This window comes from Gallus gallus, chromosome 2, assembly GCF_016699485.2.
Source record: "Gallus gallus isolate bGalGal1 chromosome 2, bGalGal1.mat.broiler.GRCg7b, whole genome shotgun sequence".
Classification (NCBI taxonomy): domain Eukaryota; kingdom Metazoa; phylum Chordata; class Aves; order Galliformes; family Phasianidae; genus Gallus; species Gallus gallus.
In genome coordinates, this window is record NC_052533.1 from 58,517,786 (window position 1) to 58,535,060 (window position 17,275).

At 38.5% G+C, this 17,275-nt stretch overlaps 1 long non-coding RNA gene across 50 annotated transcripts in view; it reads right to left on the reverse strand.

The window, feature by feature from the left end:
* Window positions 1-17,275, reverse strand: part of LOC124417794 — a 320,851-nt gene that overhangs the window by 246,541 nt on the left and 57,035 nt on the right. The gene's annotated exons all lie outside the window — the stretch shown is intronic.

Genomic DNA, 17,275 nt, shown 5'->3' on the forward strand with positions numbered 1-17,275 from the left:
GCAGCTTTCCTGAATGTACAGCCAGAAAAAATAAATAAATAAATAAATCACACCATCCAAGATTAAAATGAAGTTGAGAAGAAGGAATATGCCTATTTTATCTAAATACAAGTAGTATCTACCTTTAGATCACTGCCACTTGTGACTAATTAAAGACACATTGATTTTTTTTTTTAAACAAAAGACCATCAGAAGCGTTTGATGCAGGGTGCTGGAGCAAGGGTGTAAAAAAAAACCAAAAGGTTATATGGATTCCTGTACAGACTGTGGCTCCTCAGCCATCTCTACAGCCCGTTGGTGGTCCCTGCAGTTTCAGAAGGTGGTCCACAACATAATCAACAAATTGAAGCCACATTTCTGTTTGAGCAAGCAAGAAAACAACAGGAGAGACATAAAAGAAGCAGATGAACATTCAGAGTCTAGCATGATTGTCATTCAGTCACAAATGAAAACCATCACTGAAACACAGCACAGTATTGTCCCCATTCTCTTCTCTGAGAAAAAGAATTAGGCTTTGACGAAGCAAAGATAGATGAATAATTTCACAAGTTATCTCTTTGCAAATATAAACACAAACAGGTCTCAGAAAGGCAGCATCTTTGAAGTTAAAAATAAGAAACAAAAGCACAAAAAAGAATCCACAATACTCTCTGGTTCTAAGCATGTGCTCAGACAACACCTCTGCTCCTTGCCATGAAGGATCCTGCTCACACACCAGTCTTCATTCCTTGGCTACAACAGGAGCTCCCAGCAGGCGACCTAGACAGCACTGGGGCATTTTGCAGCCAGGGCTCCAATGGAGTTAGCTGCCAGCATACCAGAGCCACCTCCACAGCCAGATGGAGTGAGTGACAAAGCTGAGATTTTGCTACTAGAATTAGAGGACTTCTGTTGCATTTCTTAAGCAGTGCAGTCACATTAGTCAAGAGTAATTACTTGTTTTCCTTCCCAAGGAATTGGATGCAAGTATTGCTTTGAATACTTAGATAATACAGCTGTTTGAAGCTAGCAGCTCTAAAATGCTGGGAAAGTCAAAAAAGCATATGACAGCCCTCAACAGCCAACAAAAAAGAATTTGTGAGTGAGGAAACTCCCAGATAGCCCCTCCAATCTCCAGCAGACCTGGAAAAAGGTACAGTGGCTGCTGTGAAAGTAATGCATCCTATTTTATTCTTTATGATTTAAGAGGTGGATGTTGGTGATATGGAAGTAGAGGTTGAACCTCTCCATCACTAACTTACTGCATTTAGTTGCCATGCAACAGAATGCATCAGAGGGGCAGTCTGACAAAATGGTGTCTGATATGGAAGTGCATATGAAGCAGAAGCGTGGAACTGAATTCCTCCATGTGGAAAAAATTGCACCCACTGACATTCATTGATGTTTTTTTTTAATGCTGATGGAGACCAAACAGTGGATTTAAGCACAGCAAGGCAGTGGGTAGTGAGTCTCAGCAGTGGCAACAGCAACAGTGAGTCTCCTCTGCTGATGCAGATTTTCACAAGCACAGCATGCAGGCTGTTGTTCATCAGTGGTGAAAATACATAGTTAATGGTAACAGTGACTACGTTGAAAAAGAATGTTTTATAGCTGAGTGTTTGCTCCATCAAATAGGTTATTGAGCTCTTTTTATCTGATGCACTCTCAGTGGAAATAGACATTTTCAGAGAAACCTGCATACAATTTGGAGAAGAAAACATGAGGCCCGTGTATGCAGCTGAAGAATCACCATAAACATTTTCTGGTTTTGCCAGGAATTTAAAACCAGATTGTATTGGCTGCAGGAAATAACACACACTTCTGGAGCAATGAGACACAAGCTCAACATTTACAGCTGTTAGGCTCAGTCCAACCACAGCTATCTGCATAAAGGATAAAGATTGTGTGAAATGATGAAACATCAGGAAGCACTCATTTTCCTTCATAAGCAACCTCTTTACCATGGAAAAAAAAAAAAAATAGCTTAGGATTTAGTTAAAAAAACAAACTGTAGGCAAGGAAATAAAGTGCTCCCATGAACTAGTTCAATCCCATCCTTCGTTACCATTTGAGAAGTGCAACAGAAGCAGAAAGGCAGAGGCATGTAGGGCTGAACAACCATTTGTTAGCAATTTTAATCGTAAAGCTTTATTCTCCCCCCACCCCCTCCATGGTCTCTTGTACTTACTATGGTGAAATTAAGAGTTTTTATTCCAAGTGAACTCCTTCTAATCCTTTTATTTAGGTTCAGTGCTACAGTACTGACCCTGCAAGAACATTCATCTACATTCACAGCTGGAGCTGCAGACTCTGGCTGGAAGGAATAAATGACTTTGCAAGGCAAAAGCAACAGAAAGGCCAAGGTCTTATCTGAAAGAAAATCTGAATTTGACCATCTTAAACAAAGAACAGGATGAAAACAGGACTTATAATCGGACATCTCATCAAAAGCTGATATCAAAGACATCTGACGTTAGAGAAATACAATGTAGGAATAAAAATCTTAAGTTCTGTCATACCATAAAACATACATCTGTTCTTAAAAAAGAAAAAGAAGGAAACGAATTTTAATTCCAGATTAAATTCAACCCCAATGATCTGTTACGAAGAGAGCAGGCAGACTTAGAAGTGCTCAGCTCCATTCATTCAGCCTGACCTTTTATTATCTCATACCTTTGCCAGTTACTTGCTCATCTGCAAGATGAATCTAAAGTTACATTACCAAATGAAATACTGACTCTTGCTTCAATTTGCTTGTCAACTTCTCTGCCCATTTTATTGTTGTAAGTAAATAATAAAAGGAATGCAAAGGACAGTGGAAAGTCAGGTTGTATGCGCATAATTCACCCATTTGTGGCCACCAGGACAGGGAGTCCAGAAGGGCATTAAAACAACTTGTGGGCAGAAAGAACTTAAAGCATGAATGGCAACATGCACATGGAAGCTAAAATCTGGATCTTCCACTTTGGATGGACTTCAGGAAAATAATATTCTTGATATTAAAAAAGAATTCTAGAATAGTGCTCAGGTTCAACACTTCTTACAACACTCCTTTGCTAAGTATTCAATAGATGCCTCAGTGCTGTTTTGCACAGAACACATTTGGTGACTTAACTTGATCACGTGTGCATACATTCATCACCCTTTTAATATTATGAAAGCTTGACCCATTAAACTGATCTGGAATTATTTGTACATCCACATTCACAGCAATTTATTTTGAGCATATTGCAGAGAAATGTTTACTTAGCGTTTCTAAAAGCTGGGCATCTCTGACACTCGAGACCTCAATATCTTAAATTTTTCAAATCATTGCCTTCCTAGTCAAGGAATAAATGGACATAAAAGCTTCATTTAATGAAAATAATTTAGAAGCATATCTTATTGTGAGGAGAATCTAGGCACAGAAAAGCCAGAGATTTTTGATTGTTACCCACATTTTAATTTTAGTGTTCACAACTTGCTTGCATTCTCAAAAAATAGATTTGCAGCAAAATTTTACATCCACACACTGAAACTCTTATAAGCGTCCATCTGAAGCAGCAGGAGCAGCTCTTTACTGAAGCTAATAAATCAGTAGAAACAAAGTAAAAAAAAAAAAACCTACAGATTTTTGGAGATCCATACTATTTACCAACAAAACAACACCAAATTCAATTTATGTCCTTTAGGTCCAGGATTTTTATCCATCTGAAGTGATGGATATGGAAAATGTTTAATTAAATTACACCGATGATGGAGCATTCAGCTGCTTTGCCACTTCACTATCCATTTATTTTTACTAGTCCGTTTAGAATAAATGCCCTTAACACTATGCTTCCAAAGAGACCCAACTTAAAAGAAGATTCAGGTCAAGCTGATTGAAATTACTCTATCACACTGGCATAGCGCATCCACTAAGGAAATTATATGCAGCACCAAGCTCTTTTCAGTCTTTGGAGGTTTCCCTGCTGCTAGCTGCTGGATGAGGAGGACAAGATCCAGCAGGAGAAGCTGAAGGGAGCACGGAGCCCTTTGCTGTAGTTCAGGGATGAGGTTGGATCTGCCTGACAGATTCTCATCCTGCTGCACATTTCAGTTGCTTTGACATAATATCTGCTGAACAGCTTCTTCCTTTAATAAGAATTTTCATTCAAATATTTTCAACACTTCTATGCATGGAGCTCTCAGCACCTGAGAAAGAACAGTGTAGGTATGATGTTTTAATTGTTTTTCCTCTTTCAGTCTTGCCTAATACTGCCAGTCCCCCAAAAGGACAAATTCCCTGGGCAGCACCCATCAGGCCACACAACTTAAAGCGGTCTCTGCAGGTCAGCTCTGCCCACAGTGCTCCCAGGTTAAGTGAGTGCAAGCAATGAAACTGGAGCTTGATGCAGAAAGAAAACTGGATGCCTAGGAGCAGCCTAGATGACCTATTTGCACCACATTGCCAGAGCCAGAAAATTCACTCTATGCTTCTTTCCAAAGTACCTAAATTAAAAACAGCCTTCAAATTAAAAGCTTGTTTAATTCACTTAGAGAAAAAGAAATAGAAAAGCCATTGTGAGCTATGATGGCACCAACTTTTTTTCTTCCCTTTTCTAATTTTGCTCTTTTTATTATCGTTATCCCATGTGGCTTTCAGGAAGTCCCTACAAACTAGTTGCTATTATGAAGATGGCCTATTTTAATCAGTCCCTTGACAGGAACAGCTAATTATCTAACTTTTCTGACCAAACTACCAGATGGCTTGTGTTCTATACTTAATTTTAGTTTTCAGACAGTAATGTTATTTGCATATTAGATGTCTGTGATGACACAGAACAGAAATAATACCAGTACCACTACCAGTACCTAAGGTACACACTGAATACTTACTGCAATCCCCTTTTAAGGAATAAAAATACAGTCACTTAAAATGACAGGCATCTCCCACATTTTCTTTTCTTACTGAGTTTCTGAAAGCCAAAGGCTTTCCCTTTTGCTGGCAGGTTCCCACCGTCACCAGGCTGCCCAGCTCTGGAGATAGGAGGTCGGGCAGGATTTGAGTATATCTACTGCAGTGTGCCATGCAATATGATAAAAGCAAAAATACAGTTAGGAACTGAGGGCAGCAGCCACTGCCAGTATGCCCTTGGAACGTACAGCTGTGTCTGAACAAAAAGCCAATAGGAACCATCCATGAACAAGCTGAGGCCAAGATCATCCAAGTGAGGTTTCATGAACAAACTCTTATGGCCATGACAGCACGGGAATTTTTGTTGCTGTTGTTTGTTTCTTTTTTGTTTGTTTTTAAAGGATTAGACTGATATAGGAAAAAACGTGGCAAAACAAATAGGGCTGAAAACACAATTTTCAAGCTCCCAAACCATACTGTAAGCAATGGAAAATAAGATGTCAAATGGTAACATTTATTATTTTGAGGAGTAGATAGTCACTCATCTTTAAACACCTTCTCTAATAGGCTTTGTATGTATTTCAAGAACAAGAAATAAAACCCATCCTGAACTGGAAATAAATGTTTTTAGTCATGTTAACACTAAGAATGTGTATACTTAAATTGGTAGCAACAGAGGAACTAAGAATAGCTTTTTTTAAAAAAAAAAGGAAATTGTTCTAATCTATTAAAGAATAAATTATTTCTGTGAAGATCTGGGGAATAGCATTCCATATTACCATAGATTTTACTGTAACAATCACAATGAGTTAAGTGCCCCTTGGTACATTTGCATTAGTGTAAGAAAGCCTAAGCATAAATAATCAGAGCTTTCTTGGTTTTCAAGCAGTGTCGCTCAGTCATGGCAGCAAGGAGAAAGGCCAGCTGAACACCTGACATTCAAGAAACAAAACTGAGTTTTGTTAGTTTAACAGCCATCACAGCTCCACTTGTAAGGCTTCTCATCTTTGAACGTGTTATGACAAGGATATTTGTTTAATAAATGGCACACCTGTAGACTGACAAAGCTGGTAAAAGTTTTCAGGTTTGGGTTTGTTCTCCAAAACTGCACTAATCTTCTCAAAAAACAGGTTTCATTTTCTGTCACTACAGTTTAATTGAAATCAGTTCCCAGTACAAGCACTCCAATAGAAACAACATAAACAAAAATTTAATATTTGCTTGAAGATTTTTATGTAGAATTAAGGCAAGCAATTCCAAAACATGACTGTAAGTTACATTCATACCATTAATCTTCCAATCAAAGACCGTACTGTCTATTTTTAGTAATCTGCAGAGTTTTTGGAGCTGATTTTAGAGTCAAGGCTGAGTATAAGAGGTCTTGGGAAGCTGACTGGAGTAGAACTTAAAAAGACAGTCTCCAGTTATATTTCAGAGAGCAATAGATTCTCCTGAAATGGAAAACAAGGATAACCACTGCCAAGAAAACTAAGCTTGCTTAAATTTTCCCATGTAGTGCTGTTTAATATTCAGCTAACCAGCCGGGGTTCTGACTGACTGTTAACACTGCAGTGCCTGCTGCTACTCTTCAGTTTCAGCTGCACTAAATCAGTAGCAGTGTGCTAGAAGTCACACTTCAAAATGAAGTTTCCTAGATCTCTCAGCTCCTGTCATTTGGGTGACCAACTGTAGCCTGAGCAAGCTCTCATCTGCCCACCAAACACCAGCATAGAACAAGATCCTGTTTTTCCCACAAATCCTACTTTCCATATACCTTAACTGGAGCTAGGACTTCCCCTTTCTGGGGATGTGCATATCCACCCCCAACAACAATCTTTGTTTGGATGTCCTGTGACTTCAGTTCCTCTCTCATACAAAAAACTCCTTCACCACAAAGGTGATGTAAAGTTCAATCCATTAAGGAACATAAAAGAACACAAACAGTAATGGCTGTGTGGGCAAATATTGACAAAGTTTCAAAGAAGTGACTCAAGTACTCTGAGTCTTCCTGAGTCACTCCTCTGTGGGATTTCTGATCCTCAGTGACTTAAAAAAAAAAATAATAAGTCTCAGCTACCCCCCAGCATCTCATAGCACATATATGTGCTGCCTGTGTCCATTCTGCAGTATGAATCACTTCCTGTGAGCAACTTTATTAACTGAAAGTCTCTTAAGAGAAAAGGAAAGGATATCTTAAATACAGCTATAAAGAACAAAGATTAGAGAGTTTTCTTGACCAGGACAACAGGATATTTGAAGAGAAACAGCTAATGCCACTAAATGCATATACATCTACAGAAGTTACTGCATATTACTACTAACTGCAAATATTTCCTTCCTTTCTACATGAAATAAGATGATTGAATGGTACAATCAGTCATTTTTACCCTTTTTGGATCCATCCTTTGTAGGTATAAATACACAATTCTCTAAGTGCCAGAAGTCTAATGTTATGTCACTCTAAAATAATGCCTCCATCTTATGCCCATGAAAACTACAACAGATACAAAGAGCACAATACCACTACACGAAAGAGCAAATTTTCAGCTACTAAACACTCTTTTTCACGATAGTCACCATCACTAGCTATACATTTTTTCTGGTGATGAACAAGAGTTTGCATTCTGCACTTAAATCACCACCGCCTCACTGTGCTCACATCCACTGTTTGGTCTGCATCAGTGTTCCGCAAGTGCCAATGAATGTCAGTGGGTGTCATTTTTTCCCCCCCACACTGAGGAATTCAATTTCACACTTCATCCATTCTTCTATGTCAGATGCCATTTTGTCAGACTGTCCCTCTGCTACCATCTGTCACACAGCAACAAAACGTTGAACCATCCAGCCAATATTCTGTTACTTCTACTGCCATACTACTAACATCTACCTCTGAACATCATAGCCCAACATAATAAAACATTACTTTCAGAGCAGCACTAGTATATATGAAGACCTTTGCTCCAGCTGACATCTATAACATTGTATTAAAAAGATGATTTCAAGTCATATCTTAACATTATCTATTGAAATGAGTAACACAGGTGAGAAACAACAAAGTTACATGCCCTGCACATCAGCCCATTAGACATCAGCCAGGGCAAGCCATATTAGCAAGCTATCAATTTTACTGAAGGAACTGACACGGTAGTTTCTGCAATGTTTTAAATCCTATCTCATACTTTGTCCCACTTAACAACAGGAAGGTCTCACTAACGGGCACCTGTAGAACATGTGGACCAGAATACATCCCATCATCCAGCACCTCAAAAGATACATGTTAAGTTACCGAGTGTTAGCAGACTATTTATGATTTGACTTATGAATGCATCCCTGCATTTTATGTTATTAACGTGTACATATAAAAAAAACAAGCTTCACTGAAGGCAAGTAATGCTAACACTAAAAACATAGTGCAGAGAGAAATCCATGGCTACACATCGTGGTTCTAAGATGCTATTTTTTATATAAAACAGACTGAGGGGTTTTTTTTCCTTTTGCTTTCCCATTTTCTGACTTCATCATTGTACAAGGAGGCCTGTGAGCCTGTGATGCATTCACCCAAAACAAACAAATCTTTGCAACTCTTGCAATCTTTTGGCCACCCAGCAAGAATCTAACAGGATCCCCTGTCTGAAGGCCACCACTGAACAGTACTAGCAGGGGAAAAATAAAAGATGAGGTCCATATGCAATAATTACATAATATTTTTCTAATAAATTGTAACACTGCATTAATGTAAACAACATGTTAAAACCTTCATCAATCAACGCTGAAGAATGGGCAGTATTCACCTTCTAGCAGAGTGAAACCGAAAGAGTAGAAAATCCTTTTCAGTGGTTAGATGAAAACTCTAAGAGTGACACATCTCTCAGAGAAGCAGTAGTACCAGTAACCTAATTTGGACACCTATCTTGAAAGGAGATTCCCTTGAGACCCACCAAGGGAATCCTTCACATGCATACAAACATTATATTAAAACAAAAATATTAAAAATAAGTACTTTTTTCATGCTTTGTATTATTAAGCACAACCTGTAACTTTTAGGTATCTCAGGAATTATTGCATGTCATTTTCTTATAGCTACTTTTGAACATTAATATTTATCATTCCACAACTGTAACTCAATATCATTTTTTAAAATGTACACTTAGAAAATTACAATATATTGTAATTACTGCATTAAGCTGTTATTAACTTTGGATGCAGAGATTCTGATGTAATGCTCATGTTGATAAGTACTCTCATAAAAAGGCAGAAATACTCATCAAGACATATGGATGCACAGCAGCATTATATTGGCAGCTTTGTCTTTTATTTATTCTCATACGAAAGCTGCAAAGCTTATCTTTACCCCTCTTAAGGGACAGTAAACCAAAGCTCCTGAACAGGGGAGGAAAAACAGGCTGTTAGATGTACCACTTCTGCAGTAAAACATTACGATCTGAGTACATATGAGTGCGCTCTGAAAGTAATGAAACAGGAGGAAACATTAGCCCATCTTACCAGGGGCAGATGCTGGTGACATGGCAGTAGAGGTTGAACATCCTGCCAATATCCCATTACATTTTGTTGCTGTGTGACAAATGGCATATGATGTGGAAGTGTGGAGGTGGCAAAGGTGTGGAATCGAACTCCTCCATGCTGAAAAAATGGTACCCATTGACACTCACTGACGCCTGCTGAACACTGATGGAGACCAAACAGTGGATGTGAGCACAGGGAGGTGCTGGATGGTACATTCCAGCAGTGGCAACAGCCAGTCACCACCATTGGTGCAGATTTTTGTGAGCACAGCATGCAGAAAAAAAAAAAAGAAAAAAAAAAAAGAAAAATGCATAGCTAATGGTGGTGACTACATTAAAAAAATAGCATTTAGTAGCTGAAAATTTGCTCTTTCAAATAGTGTTATTGTGCCCTTTTCATTTGTTGTAGTTTCCGTGGAAATAAATAGAAGACATGACTTTTGGAGCAGCCTACATAAAATAGGTCATGTCAGAATTGGGAGAAAACCATAATGTGAAATAGCTGTGCAAAAATGAATGCTATAGTCAAACAGGATGTTTTGCAAATCAGAATATTTGCAATGAATATTTGATTCATAATGACAATCCAGTGCTCTCTCTCTTAAATGTAAGAACAACGATGACACATCAGGTAAGAAGGTTGTGTCTGTTAAACAAGACAGTAATAGGAAATTGCTTGTGAAAAGCATATTGCAATACCTTGATTCATGTGGCCAATAACACCAGTATCCAGACCTTCCAAGTCTTACCGTTAAGAAAAAAGTACACATCTCTAGAACAAATGCAGGATCATTCATATATGCCAAGCTCCATATAAAATCTAAAGGAATAATTCTTCACACGGTGCAGTTGTATTTGCAGCAGTTAACAAACAAACTGGTAAGACATTTTGTATTCTAAGCTATCATCATTCAGTGATGCAAATACACTTGATAGAACTCAATCACATACTTAACAACAGAATTCAAAAAATATTAGAAAAAATATTTGTAAGTCTTACTAAGAATAAGCACATCTTAAACTATTTCATGAGACTTCATTTCTCTGGAAAGGGAATTGCTATACTTTCACAAACACAGGCCATTGCAACATATATTACATCACTGAATGAACAGAGATGGCACACAGGGTACTCAAGCACTACAGCTGTCTTTCCCCACACACATACCATCTATCACTGCTATTCTCATCAAATCAAGAATAGCTCTAGCATTAAGGTAGTACTGCTTACAGTTTCCTCAACAGCATATGAAAACTTTCCTACAGGAAAACTCTTGATTACGCGCTAGCTGCTGAAAATTTAAAATACTCAGAATGACCAGTTTTATTAAAAACACAAAACACAGAATACGCACACAGAAAGGAAAGAAGCAACTACCGTTGTCTGCTTCTCCCAAAATATGAGCTTTTTGAAGCTCTGTATAACAGGGGATTCAACCAGACCCATTTTGCTGCTGCTATATCCTCCCTCCATCACACAAACTGTTCAAGCAAAAATAATCCCATTCTCTCTGTATATAGTCTTTGTAAACTACACATCAGCTGAACAATGCATATCATCTCAGTGAACACATATGATGGTCGTCTTTCAGACTGAACATTTTTTTCCTATTACTGACTTACATGGTGCTAGATACCAGCCTATGCAAGGGTAAGGGAGATGACTACAATGTGATGGAAAACACGGCAACATCAGCAGAGTAGCAAAGTCCTAGACTACAATAACTGAGGACACACTCAAATGCAACAGCTGTAGACACACAGAGAAAGAAAGAAGAAGAAAATCTACTTTCCCTTAGAAAACTGCAGATAGGCAGAGATCTCCAACAAGATACACTTGCTTCCACTGCCAGCACTTAAATGAGGCCTGGGAAAGGGTTGATCCTGGCTCCACCCCTTCCACTCAGGTGCACTGCATGCACCTGAGCTCCCCTGGGTTGGCCCTGCCTTCCCACAGGTGTTCAATCACTGGTTCAGGCCATGACTTAGCATTTCTGGTACCATGGTCCATGCAATGCGAATAAGGAAGTCTCTCCATACGGTTTTGTCTTTGCAGTGGCATTCCTTCACCTATCAGTTAATGGAATGGAAAACTCATCTTACCTAGTGAAAATTTTCTTTTATTGGGATATTTCTTTTGAATGTATCTAAAAATATATCAACCAATAAATCTAAAACAACTAAAATACCATTTACAGAAACAATCTGGTTACGGCCAAACATTTGATAATTTTATTTGCAGAAGATCCAAATCACTTTCAGAATAAAGCACTTTATCAAAGGCACTTGATGGAAGCTGAGTCTATTAAAACTATTTACTGAAAACATTAATACGTTCCTTCCTGTGAAAGCCAGTTCTCATTAAAAATGCATTCTGATTAAAAAGTACATATATGCATACAATAATGCATTCTCATTAAAAAGTACATCAGCCTATTAAATAAGCAACCCATATAGGCGTGCTTCCAGCTTCTTGTAAGCAGATGAAGACTGAAAATACTCCAAATCTGGAGGTTGGGCCCAGCTGCTGCCTTTAAAAAAAGCATTTGTTTCATCCCAACATCCTTGTCAATACGATAAAAATAAATATTCTCACAATTTGGAACAGCCTTCTTCCCAAGTCGTACAAAAAGAATTAACCTTTCATTTGCAGGAAAGCATTCTCCAGTCTTAGAGACTAACACAGAAATAAGAAAAACTCATAAGAACTCACCAATAAATAATAGAAAGAAAGAAAAGTATATGTATAGTATTTGCAGTATAGCTTCTTGAAATAGCAGTTTTCTGGAACTTCTTGGGTACTTATCATTGTGATATTGAAAGAAAAAAATCACACAAACACATGAACTTCTCTGTAAAGTAAATCCATGTGTTTTCTGTATCCTCATGCAGGACTTAGAGAGAATACATGCAACATTCCGTGTATTTTGATTGGCAGAATGCTGACTTCTACACCATAAATCAGCTAGCTATCAATAACAGTTCAGGGGAGACAGGAGTAAGTAGTAATCCAACACTAATGTACATTCATCATTTTTTGAAAGGAAAATAAGCAGAGGCACAGGAATGGTAATGACTCCTCCTGAAAGCTACCAGGGGCCACTTCTTAGTGGACTTGGTGTCCTGGGGAATCCTCTCTCCCACTCACAAGCAAGAAGCAGGAATCTCACACAGGCATTGCTTGCTTACTTGGAGGGAGGTGGGTGGAAGTTAAGTGTTTATTGTGGTTTTAGCTTGCTCTTGCATGATTTCACCCCTGGAAAGAGGCCAAACAGAGCTCCCACAATGTGTCAGCTCCCCACGGACCCAAAGTGATCTATGGGATCATGGTTTGGGACTCTTCACACTGGGTCATTAGGAAAAGACATTGATAACGGAGTTACAGACCCTAGTCAGCAAAAGCACACAGCATTAAGCAAAAAAACATCCTTTCCAATTAAAGCTTATTTCTGCACACTGACATCAAAAAAAAAAAAAAAAAAAAATCCATATGAGATGGCCCTAAAGAAAACCACACAGTACATATTTAATTTAAACACCATGTGACTGGGCCAGGAGCTGGTCTCATAGCCTTTAACTGATATTCCCCATTAACAGACAGGTCAGGGAGAGTGACACAGGATAAGGTCCACCCCAGCCTGCTCCTGCCACCCAGCAGCATGGCCTGCCCACACAGGCCCACTCACAGCCTGCATGCTGTCCAGTTCATCATAAGGACAGGGCACCATCAGCTCCCTGAACTGACTCCATTTAACATGAACTGTGAGAACTTGGATTTCCGTCAGTAGCTGCAAGAGACTGAATGCAAAGAGCAAGGAGGAAGTTTTCCAAGAAAGCATTTACATCTCCGGGGAGGGGGGGGGACGGGAGGGGGAGGAGAGAAAAGCCACAGAAAGACATTTCTGATGCATGTTTGTTCTACATCAAACTTCGAAATCCTCTTCAATCTCCTCACATTTACAACTTTGTGCACTTAACACCATAGTTCTTACTAATTTTACATTGTTCTTCTATCGTGCTCTTCATTTAGATAAGTCAAAAGATTTGGCACAGGACAAGCTTCTTCATCAGGGAAATGTGTGCATGGACATCTGAGTGCATGAATAGCAATACCATAAATGGACATTGGAAAAAAGCTGGCATGCTTTATGGTCACCATTTTATTAACCAAGTCATCCAATTTCCAGTGGTGTCAGTATATTATTAAGCTTAGCCTTAAAATCATTGAGATGAAATAAATATGGGCTATTGGCTTTTTCCAAATAATAATGGATTTATTTATCTTTTCAGGCACAGATAAACACTGCCCATGGGAGAAAGATGGGGAAGGTACTCATTAAGAAAGCACAAAAAAGTTTCCACAGCACACCTCAAATATATGGTACCATTTAACCCACCTGCTCTCTCCAGGACTATTCAGCCTAGAGATATGAAGACCGTTCCCTTGTCCTCAAGCTACCAACTCTGAGTGCAAAGGTCTGACAGAATCAGTTTTGGGAGCACCTCAAATCCACCTGAAGGCTAAGCATCAGGCATACAGAGGTCTAGGTGAACATGTAGCCTCTCAGTACAGCAAACTGTCGTTAAGGCTCAGGATTTCAGTACTTCTACAGAGTGAGTAGCTACACACAAGTTGGAAAAGTAAACAATGTAATTGAGTAATAGTTACATGTATGTAGCAAATGCTATCTTCTTCTTTCTTTGAAATTGCAACATGTTGCTTCTTTTACTTTGTGAAATGCTGCCCAAAAATATCTCAGATGTTTTTGTATCACCGAGATTATTCTCATAAACAACAACAAAAAAAGAACTGAATCCATTCTAACCATGAGCTTACCTAGGTAGAAAAGCTCACTATCCAAAATCACTATATATATCATAATTTAATGCAATGAACCAAAGTGACAAAAGAAGGAGCTTCAGGATCTCAGAACAGCAAATTTTGCAAAGCCAAGGAAATCAGTGAGGTCACACTCAAACACTTATGCTTAACACAGAAATAGCTCAAGTGACAAATACAGATGTTACTCAGCCTTTCCATCCCAAGTGAGAGGGGGAAAAAATGAGTTAGGAAAGACTGCAGACTTGCTTGCATAAATAAACACTTTTAGCAGCAAATTAAGAGGAAGTCCAGGTGCTGCAAGGAGAGAAAAGATTAATTAGCAAAGATGACAGTGTCTCAGGGTAAGAAGTGTTGAAACTTTAAATTAAAAAAAGAAAAAAAGAAAAAGAAAAAAAGACAAAAAGGGCTTCTGGAATTTGATGCTTGCAGCTGACCTGCTCCATAGTGCAGGACTGCTTGCTACTTCAGCTGGAGCCACTGCTGTAGGTGTATTCTGCTCCCATTACATAAAGAGAAAGCATAGGCAGACAAAATGAGGCTGTTATTCCAGGCTAAAAAGTTCTACACAATGCTAAGCATCCAATCAGACTAAAACAATGCAAATGATGCAGACTTCAGAATTGGAGAGAAAAAGGTCAGACAGCTACTGCCAAGCTATTCCGAGCATCACACAAGCAATTTGGGCCAAGGTAGTCAATCTGAAAGCCTCAGCAGGTCACAGGATCAGCATGGTGACTGTCAGTGAATTTCTGACTCTCATAAAGGGCTCTGGTACTCCTCCAAGCAGAAGAACCTGCTGTATCCTCTCTCACACACTTCCTGCCAAGCATGGGGCCCAGAGAAAGTTATTTGAGGAAGGTTTTCAGTAAACATAATACATAACTTCTATTCTTCACAGAGTGCTATAAAACAGGATAAACAAAACTTCACTAGTAGCCTCTTTGGAGCAATACCTTCTTATTCTATTATCTCTGATTACAGTCTATAGCACCAGTAAGTTTCATCTCCACACTTCACTACTAATAACCAAAAGTGAACAACTTTGTTAGAAAAGTGCAGATTCAGCAGCATACTTATTTCAACCCCACCTATCCATCCCCATAAATATATGTATGTTCCACAGAAAAAAATATCTGCTTTACTGTGCAATATATATATAAATTTTTAAAGGCATGTAAGACTGCAGCCAACAATCATGTGATTAGTTTGCAGGTGGGAGGGCTTTTTTAATGAAATGCTTTTAGTGTTGTTAATGAAACACACAGCTACAGGAAATCAGAATTACTGGAAAAAAAAAAGAATTTGAAGCAGTTTTGTACAATTTTTATTCAGCTGTTGAAAATTTAGGAAAGGAACAGTTCCTTGTTACTAACCAAACCTTCTTGTAATCCTTATCCAAGAACTTGACGCAGCGCAGAGCAAGTCCAACTGCTAACTGGTAGAAGTTAGCATGGAATATTCTTTTTCTAACAAAACCATAATAGTTTTGCCAGTTCTGATATTGTCAGGTCAACAGGTCCCATAATAAAGAGGTAAACTTGCATATCTCTAGAGGTCCCTTCCGACCCTTACAATTCTGTGATTCTCCATATATGGATACTTAAACTTTTCAAGGATAAAAATGGTATCTGCAGGTGAAATTTAAAACCAAATGAAAGAAGAGAAATGCAGTATCTCAATTCAAAACAAAAGTACATCTCATTTCTCTAATGCATGCCAATGCTTTCATGCATATACAAAAGTGGAAATAAAGTCCATGCAGCACATTTTGCAGTAGCATCGCTTCCCATGGAAATCATGATTTCTCTAGACAGACTGCATTAGTGCAATACCAAATGGCAGAAGCTCATCACTGCACCAAGTCTTAAAGAGAAGCAAAACTAACTCAGTTTCACACCAGGGAAGGACTGGAAAAAAAATACAGCAATCACCACTATGGTATTAAAGCACGGCACAGCTTCACATCACGGTGTTCCAGCAGAAAACTCACACTAGTAAGAAGGAACAGGGAGAAACTTGCCATTTCTCTGCCCAATTTCCTATGAGTCAGCCAAATGAATCTCAGGTCTGCCTTGGCTCTCTACTGACCACCAGGAAGTTGTAAGATATTGGTTTTATCAGTTTTGGACTTTTTAAGGTCAGAAAACAGTCAAGATTCGTGGTAACACTAGAAGACAAGCACAACCGCAGAGGTGGCTTAGAGCAGACTTTTCTATACAACACCTGTCTTTCAGGCTTGGTGCATCAAAGCATGTATTTGTTAACCTCCCAGATACATTGCAAAACAGACTTTGATTTCTATGCATTTCACTGGAAACTTGAGGGAAAGGCAATGGTTCGCTTTTATTGCTGTTTCCTTCTACAATTATTGATCTGGATATCCAGAATGATTTATCTAAGTGTTGTCTTTTTGTTTTGCCTCCTTGGACCTTCTCTAAATGCTAGTCATGTACAGTCTCTCTACAAAACAGTATTTTTAAAAAATGAAATTTTTGCAGAAAGAAGCAGAAATATGGACTGAGTGATTAATAAAGAAATTCTTCTTTTACACTTTTTTTCAGTATTCAAGTTATCTGTGTACAACCCAAGTTTTTCTGCTGCGGTGAATCCATTTGTAGTCTTGTTCTGCACTCTCCCTTGTTTATTTCATCATAACTAAAAAGTGGACAACAGGGTATATATCAGACTTGCACTTGCCTACCATTAGTAGCATTTAGTCATGAAACCAGCATAAAATTCAACAGGGAAGTAGATAAAAAATGTCCACAGACTCAAGTCTATGCATTTAAGTTATCAAGCTAGAACTAAAATAGAGATGATAAAAAACAGTCACGCCTATATAATCCTCAGATATTTCCACCATTCTGGCAAATATTTGCTGTTTCTGTAAATCTTCTCTCAGCACCTGTCAGAAGCACAGCCAGAAACACGGGGGAATAAATACATCAGCGTGCACAGATTTCCCATAAATCCAGTCAATTTGGAGTGAGCTAATTCCCCTCTCTGAGCAAGAGAGAAATTTACTAAAATTCTTAATCTGCTGTGTGCTGATGC